Below are 21,654 nucleotides of genomic sequence, written 5' to 3' on the forward strand. Positions count from 1 at the left end.
GGTCATTGCTCTTCCCATGCTATTGGTTTGGCTGGCGGTTGTTGGTGTTGTTGTTGTTGGTTTGGATGGGTGCTTTTCCAAGATTTTGGTTGTGAGGAGGAAAAGCATTTTGATAGATCTGCAAGCCTGCATTGGGAGAGGTTTGTGCTCCAACTGTGATTTCTTTCCGATCAATGAGGTCCTGCACATAATCTTTCAGCTTCATGCATCTGAAGGCGGTGTGCCCTTTCACCCTATGAAACTTGCAATACTCATTGTCTCTATACCATGCAACTTTGGATTGGTCTGGGTTGATTTGCTGGGTAGGAGGAAATTTGATGAGGTTTTCCTTGACTAATTTCTCAAAAATGACATCCAATGGCTCACCAAGGGGTGTATAGTTTCCAGGTGTAGGTTGGAACTTGGGCTTTGGTCCTGCAGCTACATTGATGGCATTAGCTTGATTGTTAGACCCTTGAAAGTTGGGCTTTGGATTGTGGCTTTGAAAGCTTTGCTGATTTTGATGTTGGTTGTTGATATCTTGTTGATTGTTTGGTTGATAAGGTGGGTTGGACTAATTTTGGGAAGGACCAACAATATTCACATGTCTGGTGTCAGTGACCCCATCTGTTGCAACGTGCTTGTTTTTGTTCCAATACCTAGACTTGTCATTTGAATGTGTTTGATTTTGGTTGGCTTCCTTGTAAATCTTGACCACACCATCTTTAATGAGTTCTTGCTCAAGGATCATTCCTTTTTCTTTGATATCTTTGTAGGTCTGCAAACAGTTCATGGTCATGTGGTGAGCTAAGCTGGGATGGGCATTATCAATAAAAATTTTCACCAAATGGCGCTCTGGCAGGTTGCAAGATATGCAAGTGGTAAGGGTTTGCCATCTTTGCAGATATTCACCAAGACTTTCTCCACCTTTTTGCTTGGTGTGGACAAGATCAACCACTGATAATTCTGTCTCAACAAGATGGGCATATTGGGCTACAAATGCCTTAGACAATTCAACAAAGTTTTTGATTGTGCCATATGGGATTCTATTAAACCATTCAAGAGCTGGTCTGGCCAAACTTTTGGGGAAGAGGCACAAAAGGAAGACATCATTGTATGCCACTTCTTGGCAGTGCATGTAAAATTCTTTGATATGTGTGACAGGGTCTCATTTTCCTCTAAATTTGTCAAACTTGGGTATCTCAAAGTGTTTGGGAAATGGTGTCATGGTAATGGCTCTGTCAAATGGGTAAGTACATACATTCTCAAACTTGAAGATTTTTGGGTCATTTCCCTCCTAGATGTTCTTCAAAGCTGTCTTCATGGCTTCCCATTCTGAATTAATGGGTGATGGTTGTGGTGCCTCCACTACAGGAGCACTCTGAGGGAGATATGCGTTGAATGGTGCAATTGAATTTGGATGGCTTTGAGGTATGGGCTGGTAGGGATTGTACATGGCTTGGGCAACTGAATGGTGGATGATGGGTTGCTGAGGTGGAGGTGGCACATATTGATGCATGTGTTGTGAGGCTTGCTGTTGATATTGGATTTGAGGTTGGGATTGAGGAACATAAGCTAGTTGTGGGATAAATGGATTGCTTTGTGGAGGTAAGGTATAAGATGGTTGTGAAGCTTGGGGAAAGGATTAGGGAGCTTGTGGAACTTGACTTTGGATTTGAGGAGTTTGACCAATATATGTGGGTTGTGCCCCCATTTGGGAGGGTATTTGCATGGCAAAAGAGGCCAAGTAATTGATGGTTGGTGGTGGTGGATTTCCTCCTAGAAGTGGCATAGAAAAATAGTTGGTAATAGGAGGTAATGGATTAGTTGGTGGTGGAGGTGGTGGGAATTGAAAGCTTGGGAATGGAATTGATGGGGATTGATAGCTTGGTGGCTGGATTTGAAAGCTTGGTAGAGTGGTGGCAGGAGCTTGGGTCACTTGAGAGCTTGGCAGAACATTGGTAATAGCTTGTGGGGTTTGATAGCTTTGTGGAGTGAGGGCAGTAGCTTGTGGATTTGTGGCTGATGGCACTGAGCTCCAAGGACCTAGTGGAAATGATGGAATTGTGCTTTGAGCTGAGGTAAACAAGTTGGGGGTGATGAAAGGTTGATTACTTGGCCCCATGGGTGGCATCCCACTTGTATATTGTTGAGGTTGGCCAAAGATGCTAGCACTGATTTGGGAGATGGGTGGATTTGGAAGGCTGGGTTGGAGAGTAGCGGCAGCAACAATAGTGAAGGGAGTGAATGATGAGGTGTTTTGGGCAAAGGGGGTTTGGGATGGAGTGGTATGGACCAATGGTGTTGTGGTGGTAGATGGATTGGCTTTTGGAATGGAGATTTCAACTTGAGTGGAGGCCGGTATGTTTGGGTCTGTTGGATCATATGAGGTGGGTTGAGGCTCTTCTTTTGGTATATACAAAGGATGATTTGGATCATAAGAGCCTATGGGTGGTGGCAGTTGCCCAAATAGAGGGTGAGAAGGATCTAATAAGGGAGGAGGTCTTCCAAAATCGAAGGCTCCTATGTTGTCCCTCTAAAAGTTTTCCATGATTGTTTCTTTGTTCTTGTCTATAATGGCGTTCACCAATACTACACTTCTTGGTTGGTTCATGAAAGCTTCAATGTTAGTAGGTGATGGTATAGCATTCTCTGGGCTGAAGGATGGTTGAGTGCTCAAGGGGAGCGATGTTGTCTGATCCAAATGATAGGGCTCCATTGTTTCCTTCTTCTTCTTGGCTAAGCGAGTGACGGGTGGCATGAAAATGTTCCTAGGGATGAGGTACAATAATGTTGACGGATGCAAAGGGGGGAGGCTTTTCTATGCAAATGATTTCCTAGGCTGAGGCAAAGCTATATGACAAACCTAAGGAAGACTGGGTTGGGGATTCTAACTTCAAAGATATGTTGCCAAAGCACAAAAGGTCTATTTTCCTATGTGCAAGCTTGGTGGTGATTGTGTCAACTTAAGGATAGACTAATGATCCCTTAGGAGAAACATGAGATTGACCACTTATGGATCCCAACCTTTAGCTCAAGGTGATGAGGGATGACAAGTGACAAGGCTAGATTACCCTAGACAAATCTCTGTCAGAGGGATAACCTTGGTGAGACTAGTGGATTTACAAGATGATAGGAAAAGCAAGTTCTGGCAATGTGACAACAATTTTGAAGGCTTGGATGTGAATTTTTTGATTGCTGGCTAGATGGTTTGGTTCTAAGGCAAGGAACTAGATGAGATGGATGAGCTAAAATGCTTAAAGGGATAGCCCAGAATGGTTGGCTTTCCTACAAAGATGACTCTAAAGTGAAACTTATGCAAGAAGATGTGGAGAAACAAGGGGGCCTAATCATAGAAATCATGCCTAGTTGGTAAGACATAAGTAGGGTTAACTCCTGGATGTTTGCTAAATCTGATAGTGCGATCTAACTAGGCGTCTTGAAGGGCTTCGTTGGCAGCTTTGTCTTCTGCTTTGTGGAGTTTGGTAATTCGAGGGCTTGGTGTTACTTCCTTTCTCTTGGCTAAAATTTATTGGTATACTTGAGATGGCTTAAGTTTGGCTTTGTGAAACTTTTGTTTGGGTTTGGGTTGTTCTGACATAAATTCTTGAATCTGTTTGGCTTTGAGAGATCGTGGTTGTTTTGCTTCAACTTTGTTCAACTTTTGAAATAGGCAGTGACTACGCTAAGTGTGCCCTAAGCTAGGATTGACCGAGTTTGGAAAACATTCATTCAACAAGTAAAAGATCAAGCAATAGATAGGAACAACCAGATAGAAGTTTTGATTCTCAGAAGATAGTAACTGCGCCGTGGAGTGTGTATATTCTACAAATGTTTCGATCAGTCACTTCAAACACATTAACATCCTAGATGGTTGTCTACAAGGCTGACAGTTGGTTTAGCTAGGGAGTCCTCGATATATCCAAGGCACGTGAGGCCCAAATCCGTAGATGAAACCAAAACAATGTCACACAGCCGAGAGGAGCGGTAACCCACTTCTCCTCTTTCACTTCTCAAGGGTATAAAGTTTCTTGAGGCTTAGCCCGAGTGATAGAATTTTGATCCCAAGAGAGGTGTCTTTGGATTCACCTCCCGATCTTTATACTCCACCGGAACATTGGAGTTGAGGTCATCCCAAGGGGTGATGAAATTCCCAATCAGGCCTCCTAAAAGCTAAGACAAGATTTTGGATCCTAATCTTATGGACCCAAGATGGCCTCGAAAGACGACAAGGGGAGAGAAGACTTGGATGATCTTGGGTTAAAAGACAGAGTTCTTTTCCAACTGATGCTTTAAGTTTTTTGATCTAGACCTTTTGAAAACACACATGATTTAAGATGCAAAGGTTCAATTCCAATTTGAAATGTGCCAACAAAAGAGAAGTAATCGAAGAATGAATACACCAAGAAGATTTAGGGTCAACAAAAAGTAAACTCGTGCGCCCGGAGGCCCTCCACGTCAAGTATCGATTGATTTTTTTTAAGGCATTCAAGATTGAGTGTGAGTTTGTTTTAAGCCCAAAACAAAGATGTGTGTAAAGCTTGATTTCAATCGTGCGCCCAGAGGCCCTCCATGTCAAGATTTGTTCAATTTTTATGCCCAAATGAAGTGTTAGCAAGACTAATGTGCATTCAAGAAATTTTCTATCTTAGAAAAACCAATAAAAATTCAAGTGAGTAGAATTTGATTTTTGTGGAGCACTTAACACCTTCTTAGGTAGACCCATCCCCATATATGGCATTGATATTGCAACCAATGGTTAGAATGATGGGTAATTAAAGAGGGTGAGTCCAACAACAAATTCACTCAAAGTGTCTTTATTTGTTTTTATAACTTAGAAAGTTTCTAAAATGTGGATTCTTTTTATGCCTCAAAAGATGATTATTTGATCAATGGCATTCAAGATTGGATTTGTTGTTTTAATTATGCATTCATAAAAAAAAAAAACTTGATTTTAATCCATGGCACTCAAGAGTGATTTTAGCAACATGCATTCAAAGACAAGTGATTAAACATTCAAGTTTTTTCCTTTGAGCATTCAAGATTTGAGATTTTGCGTGTTGTTTTAAGAACTTTGAAGTGCTTTGTTTTAACTTTAGATCATTCAAGATTGTTTTGGACTCAAAAGTGAAAATGACTCTTTGGACTTTGGTTTTCATTCAAGATTTTGTGTTCTAGTTTGCATGTTTTAAGCCTAAAAAAAATGATATTCCTAGATTGTTTTGATGCATGAAAAAACCTAGGAAACATTCAAGATTTTGCAACAAGACATTTGTTTGGAACAAATAACAAAGCTTTTAGGACAATTTTGGCAACCATTTAGGACTCTTAGTTTTCATGATATTTTTAAAAGAACTTTAAAATATTTGCAAATGAGGTTCATTTTATCCTTGATTGATGCTTTGAGTTTGATTTAGATTTTAGTGTGCACTTAGTGTTGATTTTGAACCTTTTGAAATGGAAACTTGAAGTTCTTTTTAAATTTTCAAAAATGAAGTGTTCCTAACTTTGCATGAATGCATCTAAAACCTTGATGTTGCAAGGATGCAAATGATTGGATTGGTTTAGTTTCACTTGTTAAAAGATTTTTATTTATTTATTTGCAATTTTTTTAGTTTTTAATGGATTTAAGTATGATTTGGGGGTTCATTTTGAGCACTTAAAAAAAAGTGTGTATGATTTTGCTTCCTTAAAAAAAAGGCCAAGATCCCTCAAGAAGAAGAACAAGAAGTAGATGGAATAGAAGAAGAATATAGACAAGAAGAGGAAGAATAATTTCAAGTGCTCCGTCCACCTATAAGCTTGAAAAATCTGCAAACACTGTGACATAGACTATGAGTTCCTTTGTCTTCTTCATGCTCATGTGGACCTGCAAAACCAATTTATACAATCCTACCAATCACAAAAACAAGCAAAATTAGCCAAAATTAGCAAATGACATACAAAACTTGACTAAAAAAGCTAATGAAGATGACCCATGCGGGGTCCCACCAGGCGTGCCAAAATGTATATGCTACTTTAGTATGTTAGAAACACTAAATTAAAACAATCAAAAGCATTTGCATACTAATTTAACATAACTTCATGAGAGACAAAGTGAAGTCCTCAAATGAGAATATGAGCCATGGATAGGCTCTCTCAATGAGGATGATCACTTGATGTAGAGGTGTGTCTAATAGCTAAGATGGCTTGATTATGTATGTATCCTCAAATGCTCAAATGGGCTTCAATGGAGGATTTTTGATAAATTTTGGTGAATGGATTTGATGTAAAAATGGCTTCTCAAAATGGCATTATGGCTTTACTTTCTAGATTGTGTTGTTTTTGCAAAGGGGAAGGATCCAATTTATAGGCAAGAGGCTTGAGGGATGGAGGGCTAAGATGGAAGGAAAGGAGAAAGCTTATGGAGGGCTCAGATTGAAAGAGAGGAGAGCACATGGATTGTGCTTCCTTACAGCTAATCAGGGAGTGACACATGTCACAAGGTGAGAGGATGGAAGAAAGGGCAAGGATGAGTCAACAAAGGAGGCTCAAGGGATAATATCTTCATAAAGACCCTTCATAAGTGCTTTGTAAGAGCATTGAAGGAGAGTGTAAGAGATATTTGAGGGTCATTTATGTTGGAGGGTGAGGAATTTCGACTTGGGTTGGATTTGGAAGGTTTTAAGCTTGCTTAGGATTGTGCAAATGATTAGAGGATGGATTAGGATGGTTTATGATTAGCTTAGGGATAGGCAAGTGGATGACAATAAATGAGGGTGGGTGAAGGAGGAGATATTTATTAAAACATTTTTAATAAACATGAGGATTAATATTTAATCTTAATTAAATATTTTGAGTTGGGATTAGGGATAGGAAATGATGGGATTAGCCTTTAATCGAAATTAAAGAGGGATTAGAAGATTTTGGAAGAGGTTAGTGGTCTTAAGGAAATTGGCCAAGTTTTGGGCAAAAAAAATAAAATTATTTATTTTGAGATTTTTGGTCAATTTATTAATTAAATAATTAATAAATAAGAAAATAATGTTTAAATAAGATTTAAACTTTTTTGGGAGGGATTCCTTAATTAAATATTTTAAATTAAGATAAAGGGATTTAATGGCATAAAAATAAATAAATAAATTAATTAAATAATTAATTAATAAATGATGATGTCATTAGAGACTTTTTCAGAAAATAAAAATACTTTATTTCTAAAAGATTTTTAGGTGTCTACAATATGCATCAATCATGCCAATAACCCCAACCCCCCCCACCTTTGGCATTGATGGCAACAACAAATAATAATAAAAAACAATAGTTGATACAACATTGATTGAGTGCTCCTCCTATGTTTGATTCATCTTCTTTTATGTACTTATTGACATTACTCATCTTGGGAATTCTATCTAGTTCTTCTATTTAGTTCTTCTACTCTTCTCCCTAAATGTAGGACTTATTGTTGTTCCTTGTAGTTATTCTCCCCCTTTGATAATAATTCCAAAGGTTCTTCACTCATTTTTTAGTCCACCTTTATACTTTGAATCTCCAAAAAACTTTTTGACAAACTAACCAACTACTCACTCATAGGTAAGAAGTAGTCCTCATTACACCAATTTGTAGAAAGATAAACATTATGTCTAGTGAATTGATGTAGTCATTGCATCGTAGTTCTGACCAAGAAGGGGAATAATCCCTAACTTACCTCTTAGATACTCAAAATCATCCTGAGGTGATGGTTTAATAAATACATCTACCACTTGATCTTTTGATGTAACATAATTCATTCTCACTTCCTTCTCATGTACTTTTACCTTAGAAAATGATACTTAATTGCAACGTTCTTTGTCTTGGAATGTTGTACTAGATTTTTGGATATATTAATAGCATTTATTTTAATCTCAATAGACAATAACTGGTTTAGTAGCCTTCTCATATATATCTTCCAAGAATTGCTTGATATAATTATCCCGTGACCAATTATTTGGGCAACAATATACTTAGCTTGAGTTATGACCGAGACATACAATTTTGTTTCATACTGATCCAAGAAACTACCCTTCCTATAAGAAAGAATGCTCCACCAATTGTGATATTTCTCTTATCAACATCTCCCACCCAATCTCTATTAGTAAACACCCTCAAGACAAAATCATCAGTATTAGAATACTAAAGACCTTGATCAATTGTTCCTCTAAGATATCTAAATATCTTCTTCCTTACCACCTATGTTCTTAATTGGTGTTAGACTGAAGTCTTGAACCTATTCCAACAACTAGACAAGATTTGGTCTATTACGAACAATATAATGCAAATTTCCAATCATGGATTTGTAAAGTCTCATTTGCTAAACTTGAAGTATCTTCCTGTGATAATTAAAAACCAATGATCATAGGTGTATTGATTGGGTTAGAATCTTCCATGTCAAAAGTCTTCAATGTCCCCTTGACATGTTTAGACTTAAAAATGAAAATTATATCTTATATTTTCATTACTTGTAGCCTAATAAAAAATTTCATCCCATCAATCATGGACATCTCAAATTCTTTCATCTCTTTAGAAGAAATACATACTTATATTATCATCGCATCCAAAGATAATGTCATCCACAAACACTTTAGTAATTAACAATCTATCACTTTCCAATTTTAGATATACATGTTTATCTTCATTTGTTCTTTTAAAACCAATATTCACTAAGTATAAGTGTAACCTTGTATAGCATGCTCTTAGAGCTTGTTTCACACCATATATATATTCTTTAATTTGTAAACCATGTCTTCATCTTTTGATATAGTAAACCCATCTAGTTGCTCTATAAGGGATTCTTCTAATACACCATTCAAAATAGTAGATTTCACATCCATCTAGTAAATTTTGAACTTCCTATAACTCACATATGATAGCAACATCCTTACACCTTCAAGTATGGATACTGGTGCAAAAGTCTCACCATATTCCAAACCTTGTTCTAGAGCATAATCTTTACATGGTAATCTTGTTTTGTTTTTGTTTTTTCTATATACTTTGTCATCATTATTCAATTTATTCTAGCAGACCCACTTTGTTCTAATCACAATCTTGTTCATCTAGGCACCAAAATCTAAGAATCATTATTATTGATATGATCAAGTTCCTCTTCCATGACTTTGACCCAATCATTGCTATTCAAGTCTTCATTAACTATTGTAGGTTCCATCTCAGAAATCAAACACGTAGTTTCTCTGATTTTTCTTCTTATCTTCACTCTTACATTCTTATCTCCAACAATTTGATTAGCAAAATGATTCAACCTCACATACTATAGAAATACCAATTCAGGCTAAGTTATATTCTTCTTCATTCACCAATTGCACTTCTTCACTCTCTTCATTGTTTTGCACGACAATTTCTTGCACTTCCAATTGAATAAACATAATGTCTTGATTTGTCTTTATTTCCCGCTAGTTTGACTCATCATTCACTTCATATGTATTTGTAAATTCATCAACTTTTACATTACAAATTTCAATAATCTTGATAGTTCTCTTATTCCAACATTTATATGCCTTACTCTTGATAAAATAGTCTAAAAAATTTACTTCATCACTATTTACATCAAAATTTATAGTAATCTATCTTGAATAACATCTACTTCCAAAGACTTTGAAATTATTTACACCACGAATATGAAAATTCATATAGCGTCTCACTGACTCTCTTTCTTAACTTGTACTTGGTCCAAGTGTAGATTGCAAGACTTATAACTTCTCTCCAAAAATTCATCACAATATTTCCTTGAAATAATATTGTTCTTTCAACATCAATGATTGTTTCATTCCTCCTTTTTGCTATACCATTCTATTGAGGAGTCCTCAAAGCTAACATTTGTCTCATAATTCCATTCCTATCATAATAGTCAACAAAATCTCAAGAAGTCTACTCATCACCTCTATCAAATCTTACAAATCCCAAGTTCTTTCCACTTTCCTTTTCAACTAAAGATTTAAAAAAGTTGAACTTATTAAAATCTTATGACTTTTCACTCAAAAAATCAACCAATGTCATTCTAGAATAGTCAATAAAAAGAATGAAATAGTTGTCACCATAATGACTTATAGTTCTCATTGGTCCACAAATATTTGTGTAGTGGGTCAATGAGTTTAATAACATAAACTTGTTAACCTCAACTAATATTGTAATTAATAATGAGGAGATTTTTAGGTGATGTTGATATTAATGTATGTAAAAGAGTCAAGTAGTTGTTATACTTTCATTGATGCCAAAGTCTTAATTGGCTAGACATTATTATAACTCAAGAATGTATCATATCATTTGATTGACGAAGAGGATTTGAAGAAATTATGATTAAGTCATACTTAATATGTAAGGTATTCAATGGATGCTTGAATGAGCTAGACAATGATTATGTAATATTGTTTTGATTGTTTTACAATCATATATTATTGAGAAGTATTGAAGATCACTAGCTTAGCCAAGTCATGAGGTTAATGAAGGGAGATTGTATTCACCAAGTAACTGCAGTGTTGCCTAACCAAGTTTGTATTATTTGAATTATATGGTGCTGGAGTAAATGTGATGTTTATCGAGTGATAGCCAGATGATTAAGAATGAAAAATTAGAATCTAAGGCTAATTTTTAATAGAGATTTGGAAGGTTCGAGAAGATCTACATTGATATCTAAAGTTTGTTGCAAGATCTACAATGGAGAAAATTCAAGAAGGATCTGATGAAGGAGCATGTAAAAGGATAATGACTAACACAAAGTTCTATGTAAAGTTATATTTTCTATGTGTCCAAATTCATTGTACGAAGGAATCTTGTTGTAAACCTAAGATCAATGATTTTGATTAAGCAACAAAAAGATGGAAGGATCTAGAGGCATTGAGAAATCTATTTAAGGAGGGAAAAATGATAGTATAGGTTGCTAAGCTGATTTTGAAAGGTTGTGGAGCCAATCTCATGTTGCTAGCCATAAGGTGATTACGTTGGAAAATTTGTTGTGAAGTGTGAAGTTGTTGAATGAGAAGAAAAAAGTGTTGAGCCAAGACAACCAAGTAGAGAGAAGAGAAGAGAAGGAAAAGAGCTTGTGGAAGACAGAATCGACTGATTAAGTAAAAGATGAAGAAAGAGCAAGAACTATGATATAAATAAGAAAAGGTAGTTGTTATTCTTAACATATCACTTTACACTACTATTGTTTAACCATTATAGAAGAAAATCTTAGAAGTACAGAGTAGACCTAACAAGTTTGTGAAATTCTATATGGAAACACGGATTAGTGGTATTTGTAAGTCCTTTAAATCAGGTCACTCTTTTTAGTTCTAAATAGTGATAAGGTCAAGATGATCTTTTGGTGAAATCCTCTAACAAGGTCAAATTAACAAAGTGTATGTAACCTTTAACAATGTAGTCACCTAACAAAGATCACTTCATAATAGTGGAATTTTTGGGTTGTTGATTCTAGGTGGTTTTACCCTTAATAGGGTTTCCACTTTAAATATTGGTGTCAAAATATTTGTGTTATTGTGTTGCAAGTTGTTTTACAAGTTTTTATAGTTTACTACAACTTGGTAATAATTGGAAATTTACCAACAGTTAGTTTTGCAAGGAACAATTTGATAAAAGTTTGGAAAGAAGTTGATGTATGAGTTAAGATTCAAGTTGTAAATGTCTAGTGAGTGATTGGATGTATAAAGTTATTGTTTCTAATGGTGATGAAATGTTTGAAGGGACTGTGAGATAACTGGACATAACTGATTCACAACTCCACCCCCCCCTCCCCGCACCCCCCCTTCCTTGTGCCTCAATTATCTAACAAAACTATGTGAGATGAATCCATCAACGAACCATTCACAACAAAAACCTAAGTAGGATAAAGAGATGCCAATACTAAATCTAGACTATATCAATAAAGTACAACAATAAGCCCTCTTTCATACAATGGTAATTAACTTTAAGATATGGAATATGACTGTGAAATTGAACCAATCAATTTAATGATAAGAGCAAGATAGATATAGGCACTAAATGTATGCAATTAGCCCAATTAAAATATGGAAATAGATCTATGTTAATAAACAAAAGAAAGGATTAATAACATACCTTTAATTACATAAGAGAAGATGCATCTTTACTGTGAAAATAGAGGATTTGAAATTATGACTATAATTATGATTGCAGATCTATGATTAGGATAGAAAACACAAGAAAGCATGTCTTTCCTAGATCTTTGGGAGCATGTTGACCTAGAGGAAAAGTGTTTGGATGTTTTAGGTGTGATGGGCATGTTCCTAGGGAACTATTGAAAAATCAACCTAGGTTCTTTGAAAACCTCTCTACGAATATTTTTTGGATCTATAATCATAATTCAAATATCTTGCTCCTGCATATAAGAAAAAATGGTTTTGTTTGTTGGGGAATAGTTTTCCCTGGTTGAACCCTAGATTGAGGAATCAACCTTGAAATGACATGTAAAACATAAAAGGAAGCAAGACAAATGTAAATATTCACCTTGCTTGATGAAACCCTTGTCAATAAGGACTTTGCAATACTTGTATGTTATAAACGTTGAATTTTTAATAAAGGATGTATAAAATCTCCACAAATGCAATGGATCTACCAAAACCACGTCACAAAGACATGGATATAAATACGAATCAAATAATAATGGGACAAATGCCACAATATAGATCTCCTCCCTTGATGACTAGCAAAATATTAATTCTAGAAAAGGAAATGGTTATAAAGGATCTTTGAATGCTTGATGGATGCTTAAGTTACCTAAGAGCTTGTATTTGTGCACATGGATACCTTAATAGGCTTGGATGACTTATCGATATTCATGTGATGTAAAAATGAGGTTCTTAGGCTTCTTTTTATACTATTTTTCAGATGCAAAAATAAAACAAGCCAACAGGGTCACCCAATTTCCGAATTCGGAACCTCGAGACAAAACTAGGCCCAAGACTTAAAGTCCCAAGGGAATAGGTCCACCTAGGTTGACCTATTCCAAGGTTATCCCAAGAAAGAGTAACCTTGAGGTCTCAAAATTTGTGTAGAGGAAAACAAAATAAGCGGTACTAAAAAGAAAAAAGAGTTGATTCAACACAAACCCGTCCATGGTTGATAAGGTCAATGAAGGGCAAGATCGATAAGGTCTGAAATGATGGGTGCTTCCATTTTAATATGGTATATTTAGTCCCCACTTTCAAAAAAGTATGAGTTACATTGTACTCGTAGTAAAGTAGATCAAAAGAAAGATACGATCTCATTATGACTAAAGAAAAAAAGAAGCTACCAAGCCCCCAATAGACTTGAGTCTTCATCAAATCCAAAGTCACAACAAGAGAGATGCCACTAACAAGAAAAAAAAGTGTAGTGAAGTTGCTCAATGAGGTATGTGTTCATTGTTGTGAACTACTAAAAATGTGTGTTGCTACAAAAGATGACATTGGATGGTCTAACAATTATGTGTGGTGTGCTAGTCAACCAATTGAATTGAATGATCGCAAAAGTGTGTGTGGTATGCTAGTCAATCCATGAAAAGATTCATTCTCAAGGGAAATCCATCTCCAAAAATAATAATAATAAAAATGACCCAAGCATAAGGATGCACGTGTCCTTAAGGGATAAAAAGTAAGACCAAGTTTCTCAGACTATCAATAGTCCAAATAAGGATCAAAAGAAATTATCTAGTCTCTTAGACTACAAGAGCAAGGAACTTCAGGGATTAAACCCCTAAAATTGTTAATACTTTGATAAATGAATCCAAGCTATCAAAGCATGCATGTGAACAAGTGAGAAAAGTGTATTCCCCTACATTAAAAAAATCTCTTGTCAAATGAGCAATAATAACTAGAATTAGGCCCCATCGGATGGACGTCAAACTTTTGTTGTTGCAAATTATGATGGCGTGGGCTTCTGTCGCAATTGCAATGGACAAAGCAAGCACAATTTTGAAAAAAAGAAACGTGAAAAGTTCCTGTTACTATTGTCAAAGTTTTGATGATATATCGTTGCAACTATGATGACGTACAGTTTTAGTTGATCATCGTAGGTTCAACGACATTACTGCAAGTTTTCCAAGCATTCGATCAAAGTGATGTCAAAATGGTGATAGGTGTATGATGAAAATATCGTTAGAGCAATGCCCAACCATTGGTGGTTGTCATCACAGTGGAAACGATAATTCTATTAGGGTGATAGCTTCCTGTCAGACAAGTCATCGCAACTGTGATGAATTGCTGCATATTAAAAAAAAATATAATTATTTGCAAAGCTCCGCACGGATTAGTTGTCATGAAATCATAGGTTAATATTGAGCTTCACTTGGTTTCAATAATAGTTTAATATTGTCTACTAATCAGGGCCAACAACATTAAGGTGGAAGCTCATTTGGCCCCACCCCCCTCCCCCAACATCTAAATTCCCCATTAACATTTAAAATCTTTATGAAGTGATCAATCTTTAAAGTACAAAAAATGGTTCCAGACCTACAAAAATAACATCATTTTCCCATCTTCTGGTGCTGTCATAGCATCCAAAATAAGATTTTGCCACTTTGAATCGAGAATGCACGTACAACTGCATTCTGTATGCATGGACAATAGAAGGAGCTACAAAAATTGAACATGTTTACATTTAATAAATAGGTCAATGCAAACCTTTAACAAAAATGCAAACTTGTTGGGTTTTTTCAGCTCCACCTGATGTCATATGCATATGAATTGAGATCACATATTGAATTGTGATGTCCTTCTACATTGCCTAAAACTAATAGATTCACACAATCAGTTGTCATACAGTCATAGGTCAATGTTGAGCTTCACTTGGTTTCGAGAATATTTTAATATTATTTACTAAGCAAGGACAACTACGTGAAGGTGGAAACTCATTTAGCCCCACCACCCAACATCTAAATTCCCCATTAACATCTAAAATCTTTAAGAAATGATCAATCTTTAAAGTACAAAAAAAGGTTTTAAACCTGGAAAAGTGACATCAATTTCCCATCTTCTGGTGCTTGTCATTTTTCCATCACATCCAAAATAAGAATTTGCCACTTTGAATCAAGAATGCACACGTGCAACTACATTTTCTATGCATGGACAACAGACGTAGCTGAAAAAATGCAGCGCGATTACATTTATTTAATAGGTCTATTAAGTTTTTAAAATTATAGACCATCATGAAAATTAGAACTCTAGTTTCCATGGCCAAGAGAATGTTCGTGATAGTCTATAACTTAAAATACCTAATTAAAGACATCTAAGAAAAAATGCAAACCTATTTCATTTTTCAGCTACACTTGATGTCATACGCATATGAATTGAGATTGCATATTGAACTATGGCCTCCTTCTACATTGCCTGAAACTAAGAGATTCACACAGTTAGTTGGCATGCAATCATATAAGGTTAATGTTGAGCTTCACTTGGTTTTGAGAATAGTTTAATATTCTCTACTAAGCTGAGCAAACCACGTAAAGGTGGAAGCTCATTTGCTCCCCCCCCCCCCCCCCCAAAGCATCTAGAATCTTTAAGAAAGGGTCAATCTTTAAAGTACCTAGAATGTCCTCATCACCTTCTGCTACTATAAGGGGAACTCCATCTTCGTTGCTCACAAGCAATTCATCATAATTCTTTATTAATTCTCGCACATCCAGAAATGTCCTCATCGCATACTACATAAAATGAATCCAATATTACAAAATGTCCCCTAAGAAATAATAGTTCAAGTGAAATAAAGACATGAAAAATGAGAGAGAAAAAGAGGAATATACTTACCAATAGGCATTGCCATCACATTTGTGGCCATGCTATGTATTGAGTTTTATTGTTTTTTTGTTGTGCCAAGATCTCTTTGTTTATATACATACATACATAAACACACACACACACACACACACACACGAGTTTATGTACATATACATATACATATAGATATGTATATACATACATAAATATATAGAGATCACAAGGGTACGACAAAAAGATGTAGAGATCACAAGGGCACGTACATGCATGCATATACATACATACATACATGCATGCATGCATGCATGTATGTATGTATGTATGTATGTATGTATGTATGTATGTATGTATGTATGTATGTATGTATGTATATATATATATATATATATATATATATATATATATATATATATATAGAGAGAGAGAGAGAGAGAGAGAGAGAGAGAGAGAGAGAGAGAGAGAGAGAGAGAGAGAGAGAGAGAGAGAGAGAGAGACTTACCTCAAGATCCTCCAAAAAAGAAAAATGAAAACCAAGAAAAATGTGCAGAGTTTGCAATAAAATTTACAAAAACATATCATAGCAAATATTTTTAGAAAGAAACAAGCCATAACCCAGTTAAATGGGTCTAGTTGTTGATTAACTGGGTTGATACAGACACATATTTAACTAGGTTATGGATTTTGCAAGGGAATGAGCCTTATGATTATGACATTTACATAGAAGCAAAACTTGTTTCTTCAACTCCTGTCACTAAACTCTTCACTGAAGTTATTATTCTAGTAGTGAGAATGACTACTACAAATGCTTGGGAGCTAAGGGACTCTAAACCTATGCTATGTTTTCTGAAGACATGGGAGAAGTTACTACCAGCTTTAGTACTTCCTAATATTCTAGATCATATAATGATGCCCAAATTGACAACAACAATAGATACTTGAGATCCTCACAGGGAGAGTGTGCCAATACATGCAATGTTACATCCTTGGCTTTTATTGTTGGGCCAGTGTATGGAGCCTTTATACCCAACCATTCATTATAAGTTGGGGAATGTGCTTCATGTGTGGAATTCAAGTGATGCATCTGCATATGCAATTTTATCACCTTAGAAAATTGTATTTGATCCTACTAGCTGCGACTAGCTGATTGTTCATTTTATTGTACCTAATTTGATGATAGTTCTACAATAATTTGTAATCAACCTAGCTAATCAAAAAGTAGACCAATTTAACTAGGTTATGGCTTGGGCATATGTTATTCCCATTTATCACATGGTTTCAATGTTAAAGGCAAAAACATTTCCAAAGTGCCAGTAGATTCTGTAAAAAATAAGCACTTGCACAATCTGGAGATGGATGGGTGATTGCATCATTGGAGTAGCTAGTTGAGATGCACCATAATCAAACTAGAGGAAATCAATGATAAACAAAACATATAATGAAGAGAAAACTTGAAAACTTGAATGCTAAAATGCTAAAATGAAAGCTTGAAATAACAAAGTTTAATCATCTACCATTAGTGGATAGATATAATCCTCTCACTGAATACTCTTTGTTCATAGAGTGCATGAAAAAAAGCCTTTCATCAATTTTAGTGCATTTCTATCCACTTGTTGGTCGGTTAAAGAAGCATGGTAGAACACAAGCAATATTCCCTCATAGGATGCAAACTGTGGGTGATGACTAGTAATAATTAAGGTTATTACTAGAGGCAGTCCACAGAAACAATAACAAAACATCTATATTTAAGTCTAAGGATGATTTCTAGTAGCAATCCAATATATATGAAAGTCAGACCCATAATGAGATCACAAAAGCAAAATCTACAAGATAATTTACAATACACACATCAAATCATAAAATGAAATCTCTATCTACTTCACCATACCAAAAGATTTATAATTTACATATGAACCATTTCAACTTGTATGAAACTCATCTCCACTGTTAGATCATTAGGAACTTCAAATCCTTTCATAACACACACACACACATATGTACCGATTAAAGTTGCAATTAAGAAACTCATCGCCATTAGCAAATCATAAACATGAAATCCCTTTACAACCCACACTACCAAAATCTTTATTGAATCTACAAATGAAATACAATGTACCCACCAATTCAAAATAGATCCCATAGTTCGACAATAAAAAGATTTATGTTTATAACCCACAACACCAAATGATAATACTCCCATTTTCTAAACATATAACCATACCCATAGGTTTCATCACATAATACAAAATGTGATGGATTTTTATAATAAAATTAATAAAGAAATGAATGATAACAAGCAAAATATATATGAAAATTTAATAAGGGAAGTCACCTTGAGGAACTTGTGAATGCTCTTGGCAAACATGTCATCGAAAATGTTCATGACCTTTTTTGCTTCACGTTATTGCATGGAGCCTTCACACACCTAACACAAATGTCTACTTAAGAATGTTTTATCATTTGGATTTTGGAATATGTATGTAGCTGGATTGATTTTTCTGTTGTGCCAAGATCTCTTTGTGTATATACACACATATATATGCATACATACATACATACATATGTATGTATGTATGTATGTATATGCATACACACATACAAACATATACATAAATAATAGTAATATATGCATTGTATTTGCATTTGCTTTGTCATTGCTTATAAGAGTGATTCAAGGTTGGGAACCACTTCAACATCCTTTGCATGGTTTAGAGGTAATGTCATTGTAGTAGAAACTTCTACAAGGGAATGAGCCTCATGAGTTAACATGTAATGTCTTAAAATAGTCAAGTGCTACCTAATTATGTCCAAGGCATCTACACACTGGAGGCATACTCTGCCTACCAGGATGCCTAAATACCCATATCCATGGGATCAAAACCCTTGAACTACTCACTCTAACAAATATGTAGTTATGGTTTCTAATTGTTTTGATGTGGTTATATTCCCATAACCACTGGTGAGCTTTACTCACCTAATATAGCTCTTTGCCATCATACACCTGCTCAAGTGAATCAGATAGTTTTCTATAATTACAATATTGTAATACCCTGGTGTAACCTTTGTGTTGTAGTTTACAGTTAATGTAAGGTTAACCTATATACGTCCTAACTCAATCCTTATATAGTTATGTTTAAAAGTTGGTTTTGAAGCGCATATTACTTTTATTAAATGTAAGGTTGATTATCTGAACATCCATATGTGTATAAGCATGGTAAGTTACCTAGAACGTTATGAGATCAATCTTTAAAGTACTTGGAATGTCCTCATTGCCTCCTATTACTCTTAGGGGAAGTCCATCTTCATTACTCATGAGCAATTCATCACATGAGTACATCCAGGAATATCCTCATTGCCCCCTACATAAAATGAATCCAATATTAGAAAATTCCCTCTAATAAATAATAGTTCAAGTGAAATAAACATGTGAAAAATGAGAGAGAAAAAGAGGAATCTACTTACCAATAGACATTGCCATTGCCTCTATGGCCATGCTACCTGTTGAGTAAGTTTTTTTTTGTTTTTTTGTTGTGCCAAGATTTCTTTGTTTATATACATACATACATACATATACACATATACATACATACATATACAGAGATCACAAGGGCATGAAAACAAAATCCTAGATCTCCATTGATCTCCACAATCCACAAGATCTCTCTATATACATACATACATACAGACATAGACACACACACAAGTGTGTGTATGTATGTATGTATATATACACATATATACACATATACATATGTATATACATACATACAACACACACACACATATATATACACACACACTTATACATATGTATATATGTGTATATGCATACATATATACATACATATACACACACACATATTTGCATATACAATTTTATCCTGCTATTTGGGAACAACTGATTGTTCATTTTATTGTACCTAATCTAATGACAGTTCTACAGGAATTTGTAATCAACCCAGCTATTCAGCAACTAGACCAATTTAACTAGGTTATGGCTTGTTTCTTTCTAAAAATATCTGCTATGATATGCTTTTCTAAAATTTCTTGCTAACTCTTCCCATTTTTCCTAGTCTGCGGTAATTTGGGGAAGATCTTGAGCTAAGTCACTTAGCATAGGTTGAGTGAGTTTTATTGTTTAATTATTTGGATTCTGGAATATGTATGCAACTGGATCAATTTATCAAATTTTCTGTTGTGGCTAATATGTAATAAGCACCTTAAAAAAGATCTCTTTGTATATATAAAGACAACAAGTTTTGCGATTTGTCATGTATTGCATCTACATTTTATTTGCCATTGCTTATAAGAGTATTTCAAGGTTGGGAATGTGCTTCATGTGTGGCATTCAAGTGATGCATCTGCATATGCAATTTTATCACCTTGGAAAACTGTATTTGATCTTGCTAGTTGCTGGGAATTATTGATTGTTCATTTTATCATACCTAATATGATGATAGTTCCATAGGAATTTGTAATCAACCCAATTAATCAGTAACTGGACTAATTTAATTGGGTTATGGCTTGGACATGTTCTATTCCCATTTATCATATGGTTGCAATGTTGGAGGCAATATTTTTTTCAAAGTGGCAATAGGTTTTGTATCATTGGCTTTGTTCAAGTCTTGATTTTAATGAAGTAAAAAAGTGGTTTTTAGGGTGGAAATGACTATATAATGAAGAGGAAACTTGAAAACTTGAATGTTGAAATGCTAAAATGAAAGTTATAGAGGATCAAACATCTATGTCAGAGTTACAACACAATGTGAAGTTGATTTTAGATATATAAAAATAAAAAATAAACATGACATAAATCATTCCCCATTTGTTTTGATTGTGGAGAGTTGCACACAAAAGAGGGTGGAGAGCTCTCAACATTGTCATGCACTTATCATTGGTGCATTTTTTTGTTGTGATCTTTGCATTTTTTTGTTATGCCCTTGGTGGAGATTAGTGCAGATCTACGATTTTGTTGTCGTACCCTTGTGATTGTTGCATTTCATTATCATTCCCTTGTGATCTATACATTTTTTTGTCATGCCCTTGCGATCTTTGTGCCCTTTCTATATGATTTCATTTTCATGTCATCCCTTGTGATCTTTGTGCCCTTTGCACTATAATATTTGTGGTCAAATTGTGATGACAATTTATGACAACGGTGTAATTTGTGGTGTATTCGGGCCCAAATGTAGTAGTACTCTACAATTTTCTTCAAGGGGAGAAGAGGTGCCTATGTAAATGTTCTTTTCTTTTCCTTCTAAACTATATCTCTTTGTATTTCCCCCAACAAGTGATTAGAAAAGATTGTTGCATTTCATTATCATGCCCTTGTGATCTCTAGATTTTGTTGTCATGCCCTTGCGATCTCTATGCCCTTTCTCTATGATGTCATTGTTGTGTCGTGACCTTGTGATATCTGTGCCCTTTGCACTATGATAGTTTGGGTCAAATTACGACGACAATTTATGACAACGATGTAATTTGTGATGTATTCGGGTCCAAATGTAGTAGTGCTCTGCAATTTTCTTCAAGGGGAGAAGAGGTACCTATGTAAATGTTCTTTTCTTTTCCTTCTAAACATGTATCTCTTTATATTTCCCCCAGTAGGTGATTAGAAAAGATTCTCTTTATGTATATGTATGTGTATATATACATACAAACACACAAAGAGATCTCTGTATATATACATACATGTGTATATATGTGTATATGTGTGTGTCTATCTATGTATGTATACATACAAAGAGATCTCTGTATATATACATACATACACAGACACACATATTTATATATAGAGAAGCTTCTCTTTATGTATATGTATGTGTATATATATACATACACACACATGTGCGTGTATGTATAGATACACATATATACATATACAGAGATCACAAGGGCACAACAATGAGATGGAGAGATACATACATACATACATACACAC

This window comes from Cupressus sempervirens, chromosome 7 (assembly GCF_028749045.1).
Source record: "Cupressus sempervirens isolate cs-2001-9-10 chromosome 7, ASM2874904v1, whole genome shotgun sequence".
Classification (NCBI taxonomy): Eukaryota; Viridiplantae; Streptophyta; class Pinopsida; order Cupressales; family Cupressaceae; genus Cupressus; species Cupressus sempervirens.